The sequence below is a fragment of the Accipiter gentilis genome, chromosome Z (genome assembly GCF_929443795.1).
Source record: "Accipiter gentilis chromosome Z, bAccGen1.1, whole genome shotgun sequence".
NCBI lineage: Eukaryota > Metazoa > Chordata > Aves > Accipitriformes > Accipitridae > Astur > Astur gentilis.
In genome coordinates this window covers 41,555,418-41,576,914 of record NC_064919.1, presented here as the reverse complement: position 1 = coordinate 41,576,914, position 21,497 = coordinate 41,555,418, and positions in this window count along the sequence as shown.

Genomic DNA, 21,497 nt, shown 5'->3' with positions numbered 1-21,497 from the left:
CTTCAGAAAGTTCATAAGGAAAGCAGTGGTGGTATTTATTCAAGTAATTCCCATAGAGGTTTCAGTGAAATCCTCTGTGTCTTATTTTAAGTTTACATAATCTGATATAAATATTGTAGTACTTTACATTATCCAAAACCACTACTGTTTGATGAAGCTTCAGTGTGAAAGGTAGGATTTTAAAAGTACAGTTTGTCTCTGAAAATGACAGCCAACGATAAATATCATATAATAACAAAAATCAGAACAGTTTTCAAAAAGTCAGGGTCCCACTCTACCATATAACTGTAATTATACAAGATATCCATGTAACTGCGAACAGAGTTTAACTGAGCAATCACTAATAAGTTTGTTTCTGGGTTTTTTTGTTTGTTTGGTTGGTTGGTTCGTTTTTTTGTTTGTTCGGTTGGGTTTTTTTGTTTGTTTTTTTTTGTTTGTTTGTTTTAATTTTTGTCCCCCACCCCCTCCCAGCTTTATTTGTTCTATGTTCAAGACTCATCAGGGAGAGAGGTGTGCATGTGTGAATTATAGACAGTTAACAATTCTACAAAACCTACTGTGTTTTGTAATAGATGGAAATGATGTACACAGTAAGTGACCTATTATGGGAGAAGTCCCTTAGATGCATCAGCAGTGGGTAAAATGAGATATGGGAAAACTGACAGTAACTAGATACACACCCCCCGACCCAAAATTAAGCAATACTGTGGCAGGTGTGATTAGAATGTGGCATGGTCTCACTGAAGCATTAACAAAATGATTTTATCTTTGAGTAGGTACTGCAGTTTTGAGGTGGCAGCAGCAAAAGTTTTACCTAAAGTTACAGCTAAACTGTTAACATTTGGTGAAGTGCATATAGTATCACAGTATTCAGCCTACCCAAAAGATTAGCCTCCAGTAGTGAAAAGACTTTTTAGAGATACTGGGTAAGGAGTTTATTGCACTAGCTTTTAATTTCTGGAGACCTGGAAAGAGTGAACTCCAACCTGCAAGAAATTCAGTGATACCTTTATTAAGTTCATGAAGGGAAGATTTAACTCTACATTAGGAAATTCCTAACCAGTTCAAAATCTCTAGCATTTGTTTTTCCATGTGAGAAGTTATGTCTGTCTAAAGGAGATATTCCCAGAGCATTAATACCTCTAAAGCCATCATTTCCTGCTCTCCGATGCTGAATTTAAGCAATATGTGGTTGACTCTTGAAGACACCTTCTTGGTTCCCTGAGTCTGGTCTCATGACAGGCATGTTGATTTTGGTTGATAAAGCACCCAGTCACTTATTTTTCTGGGTTGGCATAAATCCCTTTTCCTGCCCATGTGTTTCCTCTACATGTGCACAATCCCCATTTTTCATGATTATGTGTACATTCTTTTTCTCAGACTTTGGTTCCTGAATTGATTATTTCCTCTGTCCTTTTAGAACCAGCTGCTCTTTTATTTTTGTCTCCCACTCTCTGTTTTCCAGAGCAACAAACTTGTACCTTCCTTCATTTAATTACATACTAAATTATTTTGTGACTTGAAATATATGATTAACTTTCTTCCTAAACAAAAGTGCTCTGACTGAATAGTGGCTAATTGGTAGGTTGGAGTCTTCCAAGACTTGTTCGTCTCAGAATCTTTCAGTTTTAATCCCTTTCTTGATCTGTATTTCATATGTTTAAAGAGCTTTTTTTTCTTTCAAGGTAACAATCCTTTTAACTCAGAAGCTAAGTAATTCAAAAGGGTGGTAATGCCTGATGAGATATCTGAAGAGGATTCCGATAGAGGCAATCTGTTTTCTAAGCATTTTTGTTGTTATTAATACAAACAGGCTGTCTTTTTCCCTCTGAAATAACACATAGTAATCTGAAAGCCATTTTTCCAAAAATTGAGATTTTTCTTAATTTTCATGTCATCTGAGGTTTAACTGCAAGTTGTAGAAAACAGAAGTTAGCTTTGTACAAGTGTTTATTTAAAGGAGCATGCTGTAATTCTACTATGAGGTTAAGAGAAGCTTTACATATATATGTATTTACTTGGAGTACATTCTAAACACCTGGTAGAACATTAAATCATTACTATTATGTTATTTCATTGATCTTTTTTATATTAAATAATTTACTGTGTTTTATTTTGGGGGAAATCACTTGTGGCAGGCAAGCATTTTGAACATTTGAAGTAACAGCACTGAACTATATTGTTTAAGATTTTAATATTCAAAACTGACTTGTACTGTTAGGTAACTATAATAGAGACAACATCAGCCTTTGCATCTATTTGTAAAAGACAAATCTATTGCCCAGTAACTCCTTATCACTCAAAAATGAATTGCCTCAAGTCATTCTGTAAACACATAAGAAGGAAGGTGCTTTCCCAAGTAGAATAATACCTCCATAGATATCCATGTGTGGGGCTTCTTAGTGAGACACATATGTAAGAAAGAAGAAATCCATAACTCCAAAATGAAATATACAAAGGATAACCAGCATAAATAAAGCAAATTTTATGGATTTCAATGAGAGTTAGTGATTCTCAGAGTGAGAAAAAGAATAGAGCTGGAAAAATGTGTTAAATTTTAAGGTGTAGAAATAAATGTGACATTCATTTCCAGAAGGTATCCTGACCTCATCAATTTTCCCTCATCAATTTTAAAGCCTGTGTAACTATTATTAATCACTCTTTTAAAGGAACAGTGTTTTCAATATTTATTTTTTTTCCTGTTGTTGCTTTTAGAAAAATGATAAACCAAATAATTCTTAGTGAAATCAATAAGAAGACCTGGGTGATCAGCAATTTTTAAAACTAGGCTTTTCATACATTTATATGCTAAGTTTTAATTGAAGGATTCACAAGGATATATGTATATATTGACAAGGAAGTGCATATTCAACAAGATATTCATCAGTAAGGCTAGTAATTTATTCCCAGGGAGTTGTAAGTATGTATAAAAGTGGATTCAAACAAGGATCCTTCTTTATGGATATGGAATTATATACTTCAGGAAGACTTTTGTAAATAAGCAGAATATCAGTATCCATTGAAATCAGAAAATAATGAAATTTTGTAAACTATTTAAAGGAAAAAGTGGGAAATAACAGTGAAGTGTAATATTTTAATATTTATGAATTTTTCTTTAGATGTATAAATGAGATACTGTCTACTTTGAATGATATACATGTACTTTTTTTTCTAGTTCACAAATCTAACTGATAAAATTTCTTGAAAATCAAAAGTAAAATTTATATAGAACTGGTATTTTCACTCATGTGCAATGAAACACCAGGCTACTGAAATTTACAATGACTGCAATTTTTGGTATAGCGAAAATTAAAATGACTTAACTGAATTCAGACTAGGGTCTGTAGGTTTTTATCGTGCTTTCAGATGTAAAAATGTACTTTAAGATTATGAAGTGAATCTTCTAATCTAAAAGTGAATATGAAATTTAAAAACACACTGAAGATGTGTTAGCAAAAGTTATATATCAAGTTATTAACTATCATTTTGGCCTTGTGATTTTAGTTTTATTTTCTCATACTTGTTGGAATATTTATTAGAACAGTAATAACTGGACGATTTATGTGTATTTCAGTCTGAATTACTGTAATGAGTTCAAAACTTAAACTGAATATTTTAAAACTTGACAAGTATTTTGGATGTGAATTAAGCCTGATGGTTTTAAACATATCAGTTCCCAATATCTTCTTCTAAGAATTTTGTATACTAAATGTATGAAATTCAAATCATAACCAGTTGTTCCCTGCCCTGCTAATTATGTTAAACTTTCCTTTGTAAAAGAAGTAGTTTTTTCAGATTCTTACATTTATGCTATGATTTCACCAGGCTTCTTTCTTTTTTTTTTAATGATAATATTTATTTTTTTCTAGTATTAATTTTAATTTTAAATCTTTAGCGTTTCTGCAAACATGTTTTTTTGTTGGTTTTTTTTTGGTCATTGAAAGCCTTGGTGTAAAAACAGAGGAAAAGGCCAGGCAAACAAGAAAAAGAAAGAATTAGTAATGTCGTAAGTGCCACAGAGTTTAATCACAGTTAGGAAGTTGGAAAAGATTAGACAGAAGTTCTCCAAAGATTTGCTTGAGAGCTCCCTGAAGACATGCTGGAAAAGGTTAATCTGATCAAGTTTTTAAAAGATGGAGTAGACTAGTGCTTGCCTTACAAAAGTTGCAGTCAGCTTACCGTGACAGTGAAACATACTGAGAAGACCAATAATAATTCAAACAAAGCAAAGGAAAGAGAGTCATATGGGTAATTCATGTAAATCCTATTCTTCTGCAATTTTGCAGCCAAATGCCAACTTTTGACAAGCTGCAAATTCATTTTTCTGCTTCAGACTGTTTTACTTTAAGGAATGTGTTCAAAAAGAACTTAGTAAGTTTCACTTAAGACATGCCAGTTGTCAGAGTTTCTTTTTCTTGCAAATAATTCTTAGCAGAAGGTAATAAAAGACCTAGGTGAGGTCACAGGCTCTGGCTGGTGGGCATAAGCAACTGTGAGGGTTTTGCTGCTGCCATATATTCAAAATAGAAAAACAAACTAGGAAGGAAAGGAAAAAAAAACAGAAGAGGGAATCTTTTGAGGGGCTTTGCTGTCAGAGAAGTCAACTAATACTGAATTTCTATACATAAATAGTGGTAAACATTAAGATTGGTTGAAAATAATTTCCTCAAAGTACTATTTAAAAGAAAAACACACTTTGTCATAAGCACAATAAATGCATAAATTGATATTTTTAAAGAAATAGGCTTAGAAGAGACACTAGAGGTAGAAACTGTTGTCTGAGGCTATAGTATCTTCTCTAACAAATTCAAAACCCACCAGCTAGAAAACTAGATATGGAAAACCTAGGGAATATTATGTGCTTCCATATAGTGAACTCCATCCATGGAAAGGTCAGTGACAATGATGCAGTGATAGTATGATGATAGCCGAGGAAAATGCACATAAATTTATTCTAGGCACTTTTCTTTTTTGGTAAACCAATGTTTTTTCCAGGTAAGCAATATACCTTCTCATTGTTCTCCAATGTTTAGACCTACCTTTTCAGTGACATAATTGCATTCTCTTTGAAGATATGCATGGACTTCCAGGCAATAGAAGCCTATTTCAAAAAATGTTGCTTTTATTGCTTTGTTTTTCCTCATTTTGTTATTTTACTATCTCATTCAAATCTATTATTTGTTGTTCCTCCATTTTCTTGCCATTTTATTTCATTTGTTGCATTTTTGTTTTCTTCATTTGTTTTCTTCTCATATCTCTCCAAATCTATTTTTTCTTTTGATTAATTATTCTCTACTGATTTATCCTCATTGTGAGACAGAAAAAGGAGAGAGGGAATGCAGAGATTAAAAAACCCTACTTATTATTTTCTTCCTTGTCTTTCTTATAGTTTTTAAAATATCTTAATCTTCCCCTCCCCCCCTTCTTTCCCTCAGCATAGAATCAGTGCATATAGCAGGAGTGCTTCTGCATCATCATTAAAATGAGCACCCAGGGAATAAGAGCTCAGCTCTGGCCCTGTGAATTTCAGGCTGCATAAGTGAATCTATTTGGCTCTTAGATAGGATAGAAGCTGGGGCATGGGATAAGTAAGGGAGAATGTTAGACCTGGACAACCTCTGGACAATGATTGCGTGATTTTGGTAGACTCCAGAAGACTTTTTCTGACTCCATTTTGCTACTTTTTTTTTTTTTTTTTTTTTTTTTTTTTTTTTTGAGAATCAGAAGTATAAGCAATATGTTTCATTCCATAAGAAGTTTATGGTGGAAGAGCAGGATGAAAAACAGACACTTTATGAACAAGCTGCCTAAGAAATGACCTTCCTTGATCTTTAATGTGTCATAACCCTATTTATTCCTGTCTGCCTTTATGAGTTGCCTGTTAGCCTTTGCCACTAAACTTCTTTTTACCTCCCCCCCTTTGTCTTTGCCCCCTTTTTCCTTTCTTGTGTTGTTTTCTGCATATTGCCCCTTTTATATGTCTTCTCTTGCTTATCACTTCTCTGCAATTTCTACCAGTATTCTTTGTAATTTCTTTCCTTTCATATCTCTTGCTTTTTTGTTCAGAAAATATTTTGTGTTGCTTAAAAAAACCCACTGACAAACAAACAAACAAAAATACCCCAAATGAAATCAAACCAAAAAATCCTCCCTGAGATACAGTTAACACTATCTTATAGAGGAATAGGATAATATCCCTTCAAAGAGTTAACAATCCTGTCCAATACTCTGTACCATACATTATGTAGATGTTTTTGTAGTTTAAGGTACTAACGGATTTTTTTCATTTACAATTTCTGATACAGTTTTTCTTCTTCCAATTCAAGTCTCTGCTGGTTAGAAAACATAACTGTCTCAGGTTATGTGAGCAAGGACAAATTCTGCTGTTAAGCTGTATGCTCTGTTCAAACCAGGTTTTTGAGATGCTGTATTTTGTGTAAGTCTTATTTGATTCAGCATTGTAGAATCAAAGTCCTAGTTTTTAATTACTTTTTTTTTTTTCCTAAACGATTTCATTTTTGTTTAAGGCTGCCAGGCATATTATTAATCCCTTATAAGTGAAAAGTAATGCACATGCAAAGGAAAACATTAAATTAAGTGGTACAGCTTAGAGAGTATGAAATCAACTAAGTTATCATGGAAAAAGACCAATTTGTCACTGCAAAGCGCTTGCTAAAGACTTCTGTTAAATATGTAGCTTTACATAATGTCACAGTCATATATTAACTGTTGCACTTAAGCCAGTTTAGAGAGTAATTGTCCCCATACTTGTATCATGCTGCCAGAGTTATTTATTCATGTGCACAGTGAACAGGATCGGGGTAAGGGTCCAGCTGAGGAACTGTATAGCACAAAATTGATTAATTTTGTCTGGATTTTAATTTTTTATATTGTAGAGGAACACACATAATTGTATAGCCACTATGCAGGGAGCAATAGAGAGGCAGAAATGAAGCCTGGAGCTAGGAGAAAATGTAAATACTTACACCGATGTATTCTTATCCTGTATTTAATGTTGCTCTAGTTATGTGATGTATGGCTGGTACTTGCTTCACTGTGAAGCATGACAGCTTGAACTGTTCCAGTGTTCCTCAAAGCAGCTAATTATTTTTAAGGAGGTCTACTAATTTTCTGCTACCTTTCGTCCTTTTATCAGTTATCTTTGAATGAAGTGGCTAGTGAAGCATCACAATACCTGCAGCTCATCCTCAAATAATTAGATATCACTGCAGCTTAGTTGAAGCTTTGCACAAGGATTGCTTTAAAATGAGAAGTTACAGAACCATGTATATGCTATTTATAACTTGCCTTCATCCGCAGGCCTAGGCATCATATCAATGAAATTGCTGAAATAGTAGTAAAGTATTTTTAGTGCCCACTTCTAAAGATTGTATGTACTATTTAAAGCTTTGAGATGTACTGCTGGAGATCTGTGGTGTAATTTGCATAAGTGTGAGTGGTAAGAACTCATTTTAATAGTAAGCATCACCATGATTGAATGAGCTGAGCAATGCACTCTTGATCCCATCTAATACATGCCATAATTACCCTGATAATGAACGTTTAGTCTATGAAAATCCCAGAACCTGTGATTTTTCCTTGTTTTTCTGAGAAATTACTGTATAATGGAAAGGGCAGGAAAGAGCCATATGGTGGTTTAGGCACCTTAGAGCCTAAGCAGCATTAAAGCAGAGAATAAAAGCTGGATTATTGAATGAAAAATGAACAGAAGAATTTTTTTGCAGTCCATGTATTCTCAGTATTTCAGTGGTTGGATAGGCAGATGGAATTAAATGAACACATTTTCAGATGTCCTTAACTGGCAGGGAGAATCATGAGTATCTAAGAAAGGTGGTTAGCTTCTAGGTATTAGGATGGAACCTACAAAAGGGTTGCCCTATGTGCAGTTTTAGAACATGTCTACTCTGAATTATTTCATTCATATGTGATGAAAAATACAGCAACAATCAAATGCACTTTTCTTGAGGAAAGTTTTAAAGCAACTCTAAAATGCTCTTTCTCATTTTTGTGTGCAGATTGCTAGATTTAAAGCAAATATTCTGAACTTAGAGCTACTCATACAAATTTCAAAGTAGATGACAAAAACAGTTGGTTCTGCAGAAACTTGTGACATTCCTTTTATTCTGTGAACAATATCATTGGCAATGTGCTATTATCTGTGGATCTGACAAAATACTTTGTCTTCTTTTATAGGCAAACCCCATTGCTTTGCAAGGCAAACAGAACACACATTGAGCACTCAATGTTGTCATTTTTAAATGCTATAATAAGAAATGGAATTGCATAAAATAAAGTCATTGGAATTTGTTACAATGTTGAAAAAATTTACAAACATGAATTCCTCTAAATCAATTAGCTCTGAATTTCTGGTGAACTACATTTCATAAAAGAGACAGTCATATGTATGGAAATGGCCTACTTAATTCCTTTGTTGTTTGCATGATTAGGAATAAGTTAGTAGGGGGGACTATTTATTTTAAATGAGAAACAACATTTCCTTGGCCCCCCACAGGATAGTATAATTTACAGAAATTCTTCACAGGCTTTTATTGGTCCCAGCTGTGATCCAAAACACTAGTTATATGTTTTCAATATTATTTCAGCAATTCAGCACTGAAGGAGATTTCTAACTCCAGCATCTCTTCTTTACTCTCTTGTTGTCCCACCTAACATTCACTCTGCCACAGTGTAACCACAAAGCGGAAAGCAATGTTTTAATTACATAAATTAAACATTGCACTGGAACCAAACCCCCAAAATGATAGGGCTGTTGATCCTTAATGTGTTAGTGTCAGCCAAAGGCTACTACTGTGCAATCCTGCCTTTGAGGTAGGATCATGCAGTATCTTCTAGTATGGCTGTAACTCCAGATCAAAATCTTGGAGAGACTCGGACCTTTCTTCATAAGTGCTTCTACTGTTGATCTACACACTGTGTCAGTCACCAAAAGTCTTTCACCACTCTTTTCCTTTGTCACTGTATAAATACCCAGACTTATTATCCTTTTCAGGGTAAGTACCAGGTAACTTGCTTACCTGTAACATCAGGTTCAGCTGTTGAACAGATAAATATTAAATCTTTTTTTTAAGAATCTTGTATAAAATAAATTATTAAAACTTTATGCAAACTTAGTGTTTAAGAACATCATCTTTAACACCTGAATACACATTAATATAGCACAAAATTTCAGCTGCAGAAATCCAGATGCAATTTTTGTTTCTCTTTAGCCTTTATTGAAGCATTATTTGTGCCTTTATCTTGCTGAAGTTTCAGACACTTCAGGTTCTTAGCTCTGACTTGCTGAGGGCGTTATGTTAGCTGCTACAATTGCAGACATTTTCTACTTGATTGATACTTCCAGAGAAATAATAATTTGCAGTGTTCCAGTAAAGATGATTGATTGCATCTGTTCTGGGAGTCCATGGCAAGGTGTTAGTAGCTGGGGAGGCCAGCAGGGGCAGCCTCTGTGGGTAGAGGCCAGGGGCTGCCTGGTGCTGGACACTGCTAGTTCCCTGAAGATAAAGCAGGCCTATGAGGGAAGCTAGTGTTGCCTCTATGAAAACGTATTTTAAAAGGGGCAGAAAACTCTATATGGAGAGAAGAGGAAGGAACAAAAAGAGTGATAAAGGGCAGAGGGAACACCAAAGTCGGAGCAGGGGCAGGAAGAGGAGCAGTTGCTCCATGCTGGAGCAGATCTCCACACTGCAGCCTATGGAAGACCCATGCTGCGGCAGTTGGATATTCCTGAAAGAACTGCAGACCATGTAGAGGCCACACTGGAGCAGAGGAAAAGTGTGAGGGAAGTAGTGTCAAAAAGATGGGAAGGTAGTGGTATTTGGAGTGGCAGAATGATGGTGAGCCTGGGAAAGGAGGGAGGAAAGGTGTTTTAGCATTTGTGGTTTTGTTTTCTGCTAACCAGATCTATTTTAACCAACAATAAATTGTTTTTCCCCAAGTTGAGTCGGTTTTGCCTCTAACAGTAATTGGCAAGTAATCTTCCTGTCTTTATCTTGACAGACAAATGTTCTCATTGCATTTTTTCCTATTTCGCTCCCCGTTCCATACTGTGTGTGTTTGTGTCTGTGTGTGTGTCTGTGTGTGTGTGTGTAGTAACAGAGTGCCTGGGTGGGAGTCTGGCTGTTAGCTGAGGCTACCACAATAACTGTATTTATACAGGTAAAACAAACAAACAAACAAAAAACCTCCACTCACATTCATTTATACTTTAAAACAGAAAAGATATGTATTTTTTTCTTGGTGGTGTCTTCATAATTACTATTTGGGCATAGATTTCCTCCTCCATCTGAGAGAATTTGATTATTCTTCACCCAATTAAAGATTTTCTGTTACATCAGAGTTTACTATAAAAGGACAAAGGATCACTGAGGCCATCATTACACAGATCAGTTTGAATGATCATCAGGACTAGATAAGAACACTTCCCATTCTTTTGTTAAGGGTGGCTTGCTCAGAAGAATGGCTGGTGAAATTGCAGTTAGCTCCTTAAGTGCTCGCTCCCCGTGGCTACAGCTCAGCTCTTGTACTTTTTTGCCGTTGTCTGTGATTGCCTCCATCTGGAGGTTCTTCTGTCTTCTCCCAACTTCATGCATTCAAATCCAAAGGTCTTGACTTCCATTTGTGGGAGCTCAGTTGTTGCCAATGCATTGCTATTCCTTCTCCTTCCTATTCCCATCGTTGATCAACATTAAAAAAATAGATATTGTTTGGCAGCAAGATTCTGTTAAAGACAAAGGAAAAATATTTTCATGTGATTAATTTTGATATAAATGCTCTGTTAAAGATGTTCTGTGAAATTGTTATAGACGCTTGTGACAAATTGGAGGAGCCAATTTGTAGTGAATAAAAAAGGTCGAATTTATTAGCAAGCGATAAAAGAGCAAAACAGCGCTGGGCGGCCGGGGAGGCAGTGCTCCGCCAAAAGCTCGCAACTTTCTGTTATAGTTACATTCCTTTTATACAGTTTATGCCCCCCCCCCCCCCCCCCCTTGTCAATCTTCACCTTGTCTTGTTTCTCCCTATTTTTTTCTTTGCTCGTGTTCATTATTGGGCGGATTCGGTCCATCTTCTCAAGGGGAAGTGTCTTTTTGATGTAGAATGTCTTTTGTTGTGGAGATATGTAGTCGTGGTAGAGTTAATCCCCTTATCTAGTAAATTATATTTGTTATTTTCCTCGTGACTTTTACGCAACATTTAAGCACTTGGGTTTTTCACAATGTGTGTCTTCCCCCTTCCCGATTAGTATGTAAGTAAATTATCATATTTGTTGTTTTAGCACCATTAGCTGAATTGATTCTATTCTGCTTTGAACAAGGGCTACAACTTTTATCTAAAATACACGGACCAAAGGTCAAGATTAGCAGTAAGACTTTTAGGGGTATTTGTGGAGAATGTCTCTACCCCCATGTGCGATTTCATGAACAAAGTTAACCCGTTCATTACAAAATCCTATTTGAATATAAATCTTTACAGCAAGAAGTCAGCTTGACTTAATTACATTAAAAACATTGGCTTAAGAAACAATAATTAAACACCAGTACCATATTGTTCCACTTGCGGTATGAACTGTTTGAAAAGAATCTGTATGCAGGTATATGAGTGAATATCAACATACAAAGAAGCAAATGGGCTTTAGTATTTATGGCAATAGCTTTGTGTAGGAGAGGATGAGACATTTCAATTAACTTCTCTTATAGAATTCAAAAGTTTCCAGCTATGGACAATTTACAGTGCTCTAGTTTATGGTTAAACTTGCACAGGTTTGGTTTCACTGAGAGTGAGAAAAAGAGTGCCATAGATGTATATAGTGGAAAAATAGGCATAAAATTAACTGAATTTCTTAATAGAATCAAAATTAATGAAGTCAAGTGTTCATCAGCTATTACTGAGATACACACAGCATTATTAATCTCATAGAATAATACTATATATCTGTTACAGAATTTGTTTTTAATACAGCAATATATCATGCACAGAATTAAATATTTATTTACCACCACTTAATGTTTCACTTCTTCAGTCCTCTCTGCTGTCTCTCTAATTTTCTTACAACCATATAGCCATCTTGCCTTTTGTAAGATTTTTCTTTTCAGACTGCTTCAACCATAACATTGTTAGCTCTTGATGATGCAAGGAATCTTTGCAGACAAGGTGAAGTTCTGTCAGGAGCTGTAAACAAGTCTGAATTTCTTTTTGTGTTTTCATTAGAACATTTCCTATATCTTATTAGAAAGTCTTCCTTCCTTTGGAAAAGAAGCAATAACCATTCCCTTGCACAGCTGTCTTAGTAAATACTCCTTTGCTGCAAGGACTTTGTTTATTGTATTATGTGAACTAAATTTCAAATAGTTTCAAAATTAAGTTGATGTATATTTCTAACATTAATTTTTACTCCTTGCACAGTACTTCTAATCCACATATTAAGGTATTCGTTCCTGTCCTTTACATGGATTGTTATCTGAGACCTTGTATGGGTATATTTATCATACTCTTGTAATAAAGTGGTTTATCAAGTAGTAATAATTAATTTCAAACATTAGGGTGTAAAGACAGTGCTGCTGTTTTTGGCATTCCTTTTTCAGAGAATGTTATCCTTCTTTGTGCCTAAAAAGTGTAATACAGGTAGGAGTCTGAATCCCATTAAAGTTTTTATAAAGCTGCTTTACAAAATTTTCTCTAAAGTTACTGGCTGGGAATTGCCTGGAGTATGTCTGTATTACTTAGAAGAGTTTGGTGTTAGAGGTCTCTAGACAAGTACCTGATGTGCAACATGGTTTAGAGATACTGGCTCAGAACAGGAAATCAGTGAAGAGACACAGTCAGCTTTCCTACCAATAAAATTTATTAGTGGGAAATAGTGCCACTCAGGTACAGCTGCACTGATTTTGATTCAGTACCATGACTATGGTGACTATTACTGAATGACTTTGTACCATGTCCATTTCTCAGGCTAGATATATCCTGAATCTCATTTTCAAAAGGCCCAGATTTTCAAAGGGTTTTGAGGTTAATAAAGATATAAATAGCTCCAGCTGGGATTTACAGAACAGTCCTGACCAGAATAAAAGCTTTATTATTAGAGTGAGTTTAAAAGGAGTTTTGTCTGTAAATACTTTCAATTTTTCAGTGGAAAGTGATTTCTGTTTTTTGTTTGTTTGTTTGGGTTTTGGGGTTTTGTTTGTTTGGTTTTTTTTTTTTTATAAACAGGAAAAAATGAGAAAAAAAATTGATGGAAAGTTTCAATGCAAAAACGTTGGTTTCTTTCTTTTTTTAACTCATAGAAGGCTTTTTTCATATCTTTCTCCATCTTAAGGTTAAACAATGTTTGCAGAATACGGATGGTTGTACAGTAAGACTAATTTTCCTTGGAACTGCAGTGTTATGTGATGAATATTTGATATAAGTGAAGCACAATTTACAGGGGTTATTTAAAGAGTAATGTATATATTTGAACACAGTATAAATGAAACTATATCATATGTGTGGGGAACAAAAATAATTAAAAAGGCAAGGTGTTAAATATTTATAGTCTTTTCAATTGTATTTTTTGCAGTATGTCTTACCCGAAATATAATGAATGTTGTTTGCATTGAAAGGTCTCTAACAGGTCCTCTCTACTACCTATAATTGAGACCTTCAGTATTAAACATAAAAGAGCACAGATTATATTTAATTTTTATTTTCACCTATCATATGAAGAATTATCAATCAATGTTATCCATAACAGGAGAACAGAATCATCTTTCCTTGATTGTAAATGGTGACTAGGACATGAGTAGAAACTGAGGTTCACTGGAATAACATGATAATTATGCAGCAGGTGGCAGTGAGACATGTATATAGTCTACATCATCTTAGAAATGCACTGTTGGGACATGCTTAATATTCATTAGACGATCTCTGGTTCTGCCTTCCTGTCTATTGTGGGATACAGTGGTAGCAAAGAAAGAATCTATTTTCACTTGCAAGTTGTAACACAATTTGTGATGCATTAAAGCAATGATCCTTGAATCTGTTGCTCTTGATAGTGGTTCCAAAACAATACCTGCTGTGCAGCATGAAGAAGAAGCTTCACAGTGCATTTCATTGATAGTGGAGTAACAATGAACTTTGATATCTATTTTTCATGTTATATTATTCATTCATGTGTTCTTGCTATATTGTCTTTTTTTTATGGATTTAGAATCATATGTATTACTGTGAGTTTAATCAGCATGAGAAGCAGATCTGTTCCCTCCCGCCCCACCCCGGATAATCCCTTCTGCTTGTATTTCCACAGCATTTTTAGCCCATCTTCAAAGGTTCATATTCAAGTTACCATCCTTCCAGGCAACAGTGTCTGGGTAGCAGCTCTATTAATCAGTCAGAGTCACTCTGCAATCAGGCTGAGATGTACTTATTGATCAGTTGATCCTTCGTCCCTTCAGGAAGCTTGCCACTTCTTCAGTCTTTTCTCTATATGCAGTACCACGGACATGCATAAAATAACTTGGTGTGTGCTAAAGATGATAAGATTATTTTGTTAGTCATTCTTCCTGATGCTCCTAGCAGTGTGCAAACCCTCTGTTCTGCCCACTGAATATTCCAAGCAGCAGAGTTATCACACATCTAAAATATATCTGGTCTGGCAGTTATTCTGCTTTCTGGACTACATGGCTGCTTTTAAACTTGACCTGATATTCATCAGTTTTATAAACTGATATTTGCACATTATGTCTTCACCAATGCTTTGTTTTTCATAGTGGTTTTTTAATGTGTATAATTTTAAGGTGCATTGTAATGGCTTGATCTGATGCATAATAGTTCAATGTGGCTCATTTCGTGACCAAGTAGGAAGGCTCTTTATAGTACAGAAAATAAAAATCCTAACCACAACTGGTGCCTTATTTGTTTTCTCACTCTCATCTCTCTTACATTTTTTTATTTCTTTACCTGTCTCTGTAGTCAAATGAAGAGTTTTGACTAGAACAAAAAAATAACGGGTAGCATTATTCTAACTTTCCCAAATGAGACAAGATGGCATCTTCCAATTTCTGCAGTAATGAGAAAGGTTTGTTTTCAGAGAAGGGAATGTTTTTATTGGTATTTCTGCTTTTCTGAATGATAGGTCATATCTATTGCTGACACTAAGCTGTTCTTTTGAAAGGATGCCTTTACTTGGCCCTTTACCTGTGATCCTTTGTTCTCTTAGCTAAAAGCAGAGGAAGTATCAATATCATCTCACTTCTTTCATCCTGTCTCTCTGAATAACTTGGCCGATGTTCCAGAACTTGCACTGCTTGGGGGATTAAGACCTATTATAGTGGATATAGCCAAATTTCCTTATGTGATTTCCTCTTCTTTTAGCAGACATCACACAGAGCTTTGTTCCAGTCTAGTAGCCTATGGCAATAAGCTGGAAAGTGAGACTGAGGATGATGAAATGCAGAGGACAAAATGAAAATACATTAAAAACTCTGATGACAAAAGTACGGGGAAGTTTATAGGTACCAATGTCCAAGGTGCCTATCAAATGGAAGCAGTACTGATGCATATCTGAGGCTACAGTGGTTACATAGTCCTGTAAATATTTGAGATGCTTGATACTTTTTTGCATGCTCTGCCTGCACAAAGTTGTTTAAGAGCAACTGCAGAGCTCTGTGAAGGATCAGGATTTAGAGGTTATGAAACTTTAGGTCCTCATGGCATTCAAGGCTTGTCCCATCTCTCCATTTACTTTGGTGGGATTTTAACCAGACTTTTAAAACAGCAAAACATAAGAAGACGAGTATCTACAGGCCCAATACCAAGAATTCAAAATTCTCCAGGAGAGCTCATCCTTCCTAAGCCAAGAAAAATGAGTGTGGCTTAAAAGCTTGAAGCTACTGTTGATGAAAAAGGCTCTTTGTGTGTGTAGGTCTGTGTGTGTGTGCATGTGCTTCTGTATGGGTACATGAAAATCTTGCTGCCCAGTGCTTGCATATTTATGTGCATGTGCTGAAGCTTGGTGTTTCAAATTCACATGGTTTAACTGCACTAAGTGAAACAATTTTAACTAAATTCATTTTATAACAGATTTTCTCTTTTCTTATGCCTCCAACTTCAGGGACCTTCAAGTTGGTAATTTGCTAGTCCTTGATGAGAGGGAAAGGTTGCTACCTGTAGGCATTTCCACAACTGGTGATATCCCTGTGACCAGCTGGTTTAATGCTGTCTGAAATTGGAGAAGTCTCTAATTTACTTTCTTTAAATGGAAGGCTAAATACCAAAAAGCCTTCTACAGAGGAGCAGGATGGAAAATTGCCTCCCTGCTGTTCTTCTTCAGTCCTTGTTCTTGAAATTCAAGGACTTTTATACAGATGTGTGCCAGTAAATAATACAAGAATAATCTCTGTATTTGTTATTGCTGCAATAATCTTCTATTGTGTCTTTGAGGGTTTTCTATCTTATTTTGGCATCTTCCACACCAGAAACTTTGATACCGTGAGTTACAAGACTTCTCAGTGTTTGAACTGGAAAACTTTACTAAAATCTGTTGTTAAGTGTTGGGTGTTTTCTTCTGTATAAAACCGAAAGCATCCTATTATTCTTTCTAAACATTTTGTTCTGGAGATTTAAGTTATATATCTCTTTGGAGCTTTGTCAAATGTTATTTTTCACTGTCCTGTCTTTATGCATTGGAAAACTTCTAGAAATAATAATCTGCGTGACAATGCTAGAAATGAGCTATGCTGAGGAAAGTGGAATTTACTTTTCATATTGTCAATATTTCAGGAATTTGGTTCTCATTAAACTTTATAATTGCTACAAGGAAGAAGATGATGTATTGTTTAAATACTTTGATCATTCCAGTGGATTTTATACATTAATTTTTGTTTGATATGATAAAACAAATAATACATATGTAGAAGAAACTTATCTTGCCTTTATGAATGTTTAAGTTGCTTCATCCACCCACTTCTATATTTTGGCAAATGAACAGGCTCATTTTTTTGTTTCCAGTATACAGACAAGCATTATTTGGATGAAAATTTACTGGCCAGGGATTCATTATTAAGACTAATACTTATCTGACATGAATTGGTCTCAACTCATATTAATGATGATTGCCTTAAAATATGTCAAAGAGCTCATTAAGTACTCATGTTAATTTTCATTATGACCTTCTCAAAGACTCAAGATATGACTACAAATATAAATTCAGAAAACTTTTATTCTGATACAGTAAACTGCTGTAGCACCTTTAGGGCCAAATTTCAATCAGATCTGTAGAAAATGTGATTATTTACTTTCTAGGTGCTTGTGGAAAACTCTGTTACATACTGTAAGATCTGAAAGGTAAGGTGAAAAGGAAGGTGAACTATAGAAAACTTTTCAAATCAATTTCTCTTTTAGGGGGTGTGACTGATTTCCAATTGTACTAATTGGTACTTCTCAAAGTTTCCCATAGTAAAAAAAATAATCATTTGGTCTTCAAAAAGAAAGAGCTTAGAATTTCTCCCAGCTCTGGTTAGGGTCAGACAAGTTCATGGCCAAAGCCTAATTCTCTGCATTGAGATTATTGAGATTAAACTAATATGTGTGACAAACTCAAATTGTTAGTTCCTTACCTGCCATTGCTTCTGCTAGATGCAGGTCAGTATGCATTTGATCTTCTATCATTATTGTTTTGTCTTCTGTATCACATGAAGGAGTCACAACTGTTCCAATTGCTTTTATTTGAAGATTTATTTATTTAATTTAATTTAATTTATTTAATTTCTATCCACATTTGCTTGAAGGCTGTGGCTGTTGGCAGATCCTTAAAAGGTAGACCTGATGAAGTAATGTAAAATTCTGTATTCTTGATTTGATTCTGAATTCAGAGATTACCAGATTCCAGAGTTAGATGGCACAGTGTATATGTGTTACTTTCATATGACTACTGGTGGTTAATATTACAATATGACAGGCTCCCAGACTCCATTCAGGACCTCTATGCCAGTTGCATTTGAAGATTAAATATCTCCAAGGTCGCTCCTGGAAAAAGTACAGAACTAATTTTAAATATTGACTGTTAATTTAATTATGATGCACTTCAGAGCATGCCTAGCCCTGCCCAGGAGAACTATATCTTGGGGTGGAGTCTGCTGTCAAACACAAATTTCTTCTCAGGCTGTCTCTTTGCTTCAGACTTCCCAACATTTTTATTAAGTGAATTTTCAGAAAGACATCAAGAAGGGTGAGAGATGTAAGAGGGTCATTAGCTGTTACAGTATCTATGAAGATGTTGTAAACTCCATTAAGTGTCCTGCATAAAGTGGATTTATTATGAATGTCAACCATCTTTAACTTAGTGAATCATCCAGGATTTTTAACTTGTGAATCATTCAATTGTTCAATGAGTCATTCAAATAATGAAGGTTAAAAATGTCTTTATTATTTGCTCAGTAGTTCAGACACATTTGCATAGTGAAGCTGCTGGTTTGAAACGCTTTTTTACTTTTTCTTATTGTGTAATGAAGTTTTATTTGTGATTTAAACATGTACTCAATCATGCTAAACTTCATGAAACATTTTCTGATGTTTCAGTTGCTTTTCTGAATACTCAACAGTTGTCCTAATATTTGAAAATAAGGAATAGTATGAAGGCAAAAATCACAGCAAACCAAGCTCAGGGCTTTTATTCACATGACCCCCCCCCCCCCCCTCCCCCCCCAAAAAAACCCAAAACCCAGAATCAAAACACCAGTCCTTTTTATTTCTTTTCTTTTGTTGTTTGAGGATCAGACAGTCCCTCAGGCTCAGAGCTCCATGTTGGGACTCTTGACTGTATGATATCACTCTGGAAGGAGGGTGTGACCCTGCTCCTGTTGCCCTCAGGTATGGGGGGGAAAGATGTCTAGGCTCCCAGCTACTGCTTTTAAATGGAGACTGCTGCCTCCCCCTCCTCATCTTCTCTGAACAACTCTTTGGCTTCCAGTTGGACATACTGTAGACAGGGAGGAGTGTAGTCAGTAATTTGCTCCTAGCTTTTTCTCGTCTCTCCTCCCTGTGCACTGTGGGGAAAAGTAGAAGCATTTTAAGGACTTTCCCCACTCCCCAAAATCAGGAACTTCTTAAAGAGTTTGGAAAAAGTCTGCAGTTTTCCACATCAGGGGCCTTTTGGATAACTGAAAGCCTCATGATTGCAGAGCCCTGCCTAAACCAGTTGGCAGGAGTAGGGTTGGCTGAAGCCTTGGTCATCCCCAAAACTATGTAATCCGTGGCTTAGCTTTTGTGAAGATGCTTTAACAAAAGCGTGGATGTATTTGGCCAGATCTCATTCCCCTTTCAACTCTGTGTGGATTTGTTGTATAAAATTGTGATGTGGTCCTGAAGAGTAAAAAGGAGTGATTTTTTTTCATAAAGTTTTTCTCACAACTAATGTCTGTCTTGTTGCACATGTTCGACAGATGAGTATCTGAGCCATTGTGTCTTTCTACCTAGGCAATAAGATTGTACATGTGGTGAAATGGTACTGCATGAAAGAATAGGGTAAAAACATGTTTCATTAATTTGAAATCCATTTTTAAAATATGTATGAGGGTATTTTTTAAAAAGTTTTGCTATTTCCATACTGATAATTTGCATAACCAAATGATGGCAGCAGCCTATCTGCAACTGATGTATATTTACAATATTTGCTCTTCTGCACTTGCAAATTTATATCTCTTGGTGCTTTCCAGATTGCCTCAGTACTGAAAAAAATAGTCATATTATTTCTCATTAAGAATGCTATAAATAAGAAATGTGATTACTGATTACAAAAATATTTTTTTTATTTAGCTAAATAAAGGAAATGAATAAAAAGATATATATTTGAAAGTTTATTGCCATTTTAGCAGGTGCATTGAAGTATAAATGATAGCAGCATCAATGAATAAATTAATCATAATTAGCACGCAGTTAAAAAGACCTTTTCTCATCAAAGATGTAGATGCTATAATTAGAGCTCCTCATTTTAGATGGGGAAGGGGTATTTACCAGAAAATGTCTGATGCTTTGGAGAGAAAAAAACTGACAAGTGTGTATTATATAGCAAATTTACTACTAAAATCAGAACTATAGTTAAAATATTCCCAAAGCTGGAAGTGAAAATCTAATGTGTCTGTTTGCTTTAATTCAGTTGGATAACTCCCATTTAACATAAAAATTTAATAACATAACATAAAGTGAATAGCACAGACTTGACTTTCCCACTCTGTCTTGAGAGTAAGGACCAAGCCACATTAAGTGACAATAAGGTGGCACTTATATGCCACAGTACGTAACATAAACTCCAGAATTTATTTAGATTACCAAGACCCAAATTTTGGTCATGAAACCTTTAAGAATCTGAAGTTCTGCTCTTTCACGTCGATCTGGGTCAAGTCTCTTGGAGCCATGGAGCCATTCTCATTCCTACTGCCACTACAACTCGCAGAGCAAGGGGTTCTTATGCCTAATGCTCATACAGGAATAGGCACATGAAGGACACATTTAATGTGTCATGTTTAGTAGCTACTGAAATCATCAGGTGGAAATAGTGTTCTTATGAATGTAACAGCTCTGTAAGTAGAGCTGTCTCCCTCTCAGTAAGAGATCAGATGTGTCACCAAACACAAGAAGATAGAAACCCAGTCTTTGCTTCCCAAAAATGAATTTATCATCAGGCTATAAACAAACTGTATGTTTATTTCATGCAGTGGTACTACAAGTAATACAACTCCTGTAGGGTCAGTGAAAGAACGAGCAAGAAACAGCATAATTGGGTATCTTAGTCCCCTTAGTATAGGGACAATTATAGATTGCTTAAGTATTAAAAAATAAGTTGATAAAACACAAAACCAGGGTTGGAATCTTAGAATAAGTGCTTTTTTGTGTGGGGGTTGGTTTTTTTTTCTTTTTTCTTTTTTTTTTTTTTCTTTTTTTTTCCTTTTCCTTAACTAGCTCTGCATTTTGTGTAAAGACTCTTACTGAATTCATTGGGTCAATCTGAATTAGTTTGCTTTCAGGAAGAAAGACTGCCATGTTGCTCTCAGGATAGACAACTGATTATGAACTCAGTTAAAAGACAGGACGTAGAACTACAAATGACAGTGTTGATTTGTAACTGTATATATGAGTTAGATAACTAAACAATTTTATTAATAACCCCTCAAAGCTTATCCAGAGACTACAGCACAATGAATAAGGAACAGTAGATCTCAGTTTTGTGTTTATTAAACAACCTAGTCTTAGTATATGGATGAGTTAAAGTTATTTCTGTAGCAAATTCGTTTAGGCAGAAATTTCTCAGTGGAGAACTTCTGACTGGAATTTCTCTCCTAACCAGATTGAACAAAATCCATGCAAAACCATTCTCAGAGAACAATGTAAATCTCAATTTTTTTTTGCAAAAGCTTTTCTCCAATTAAAAAAAAAATCAACAAAATCCTTAAGTGAACAACAATTTAGATTATCAGTTATTATGGAGTCAA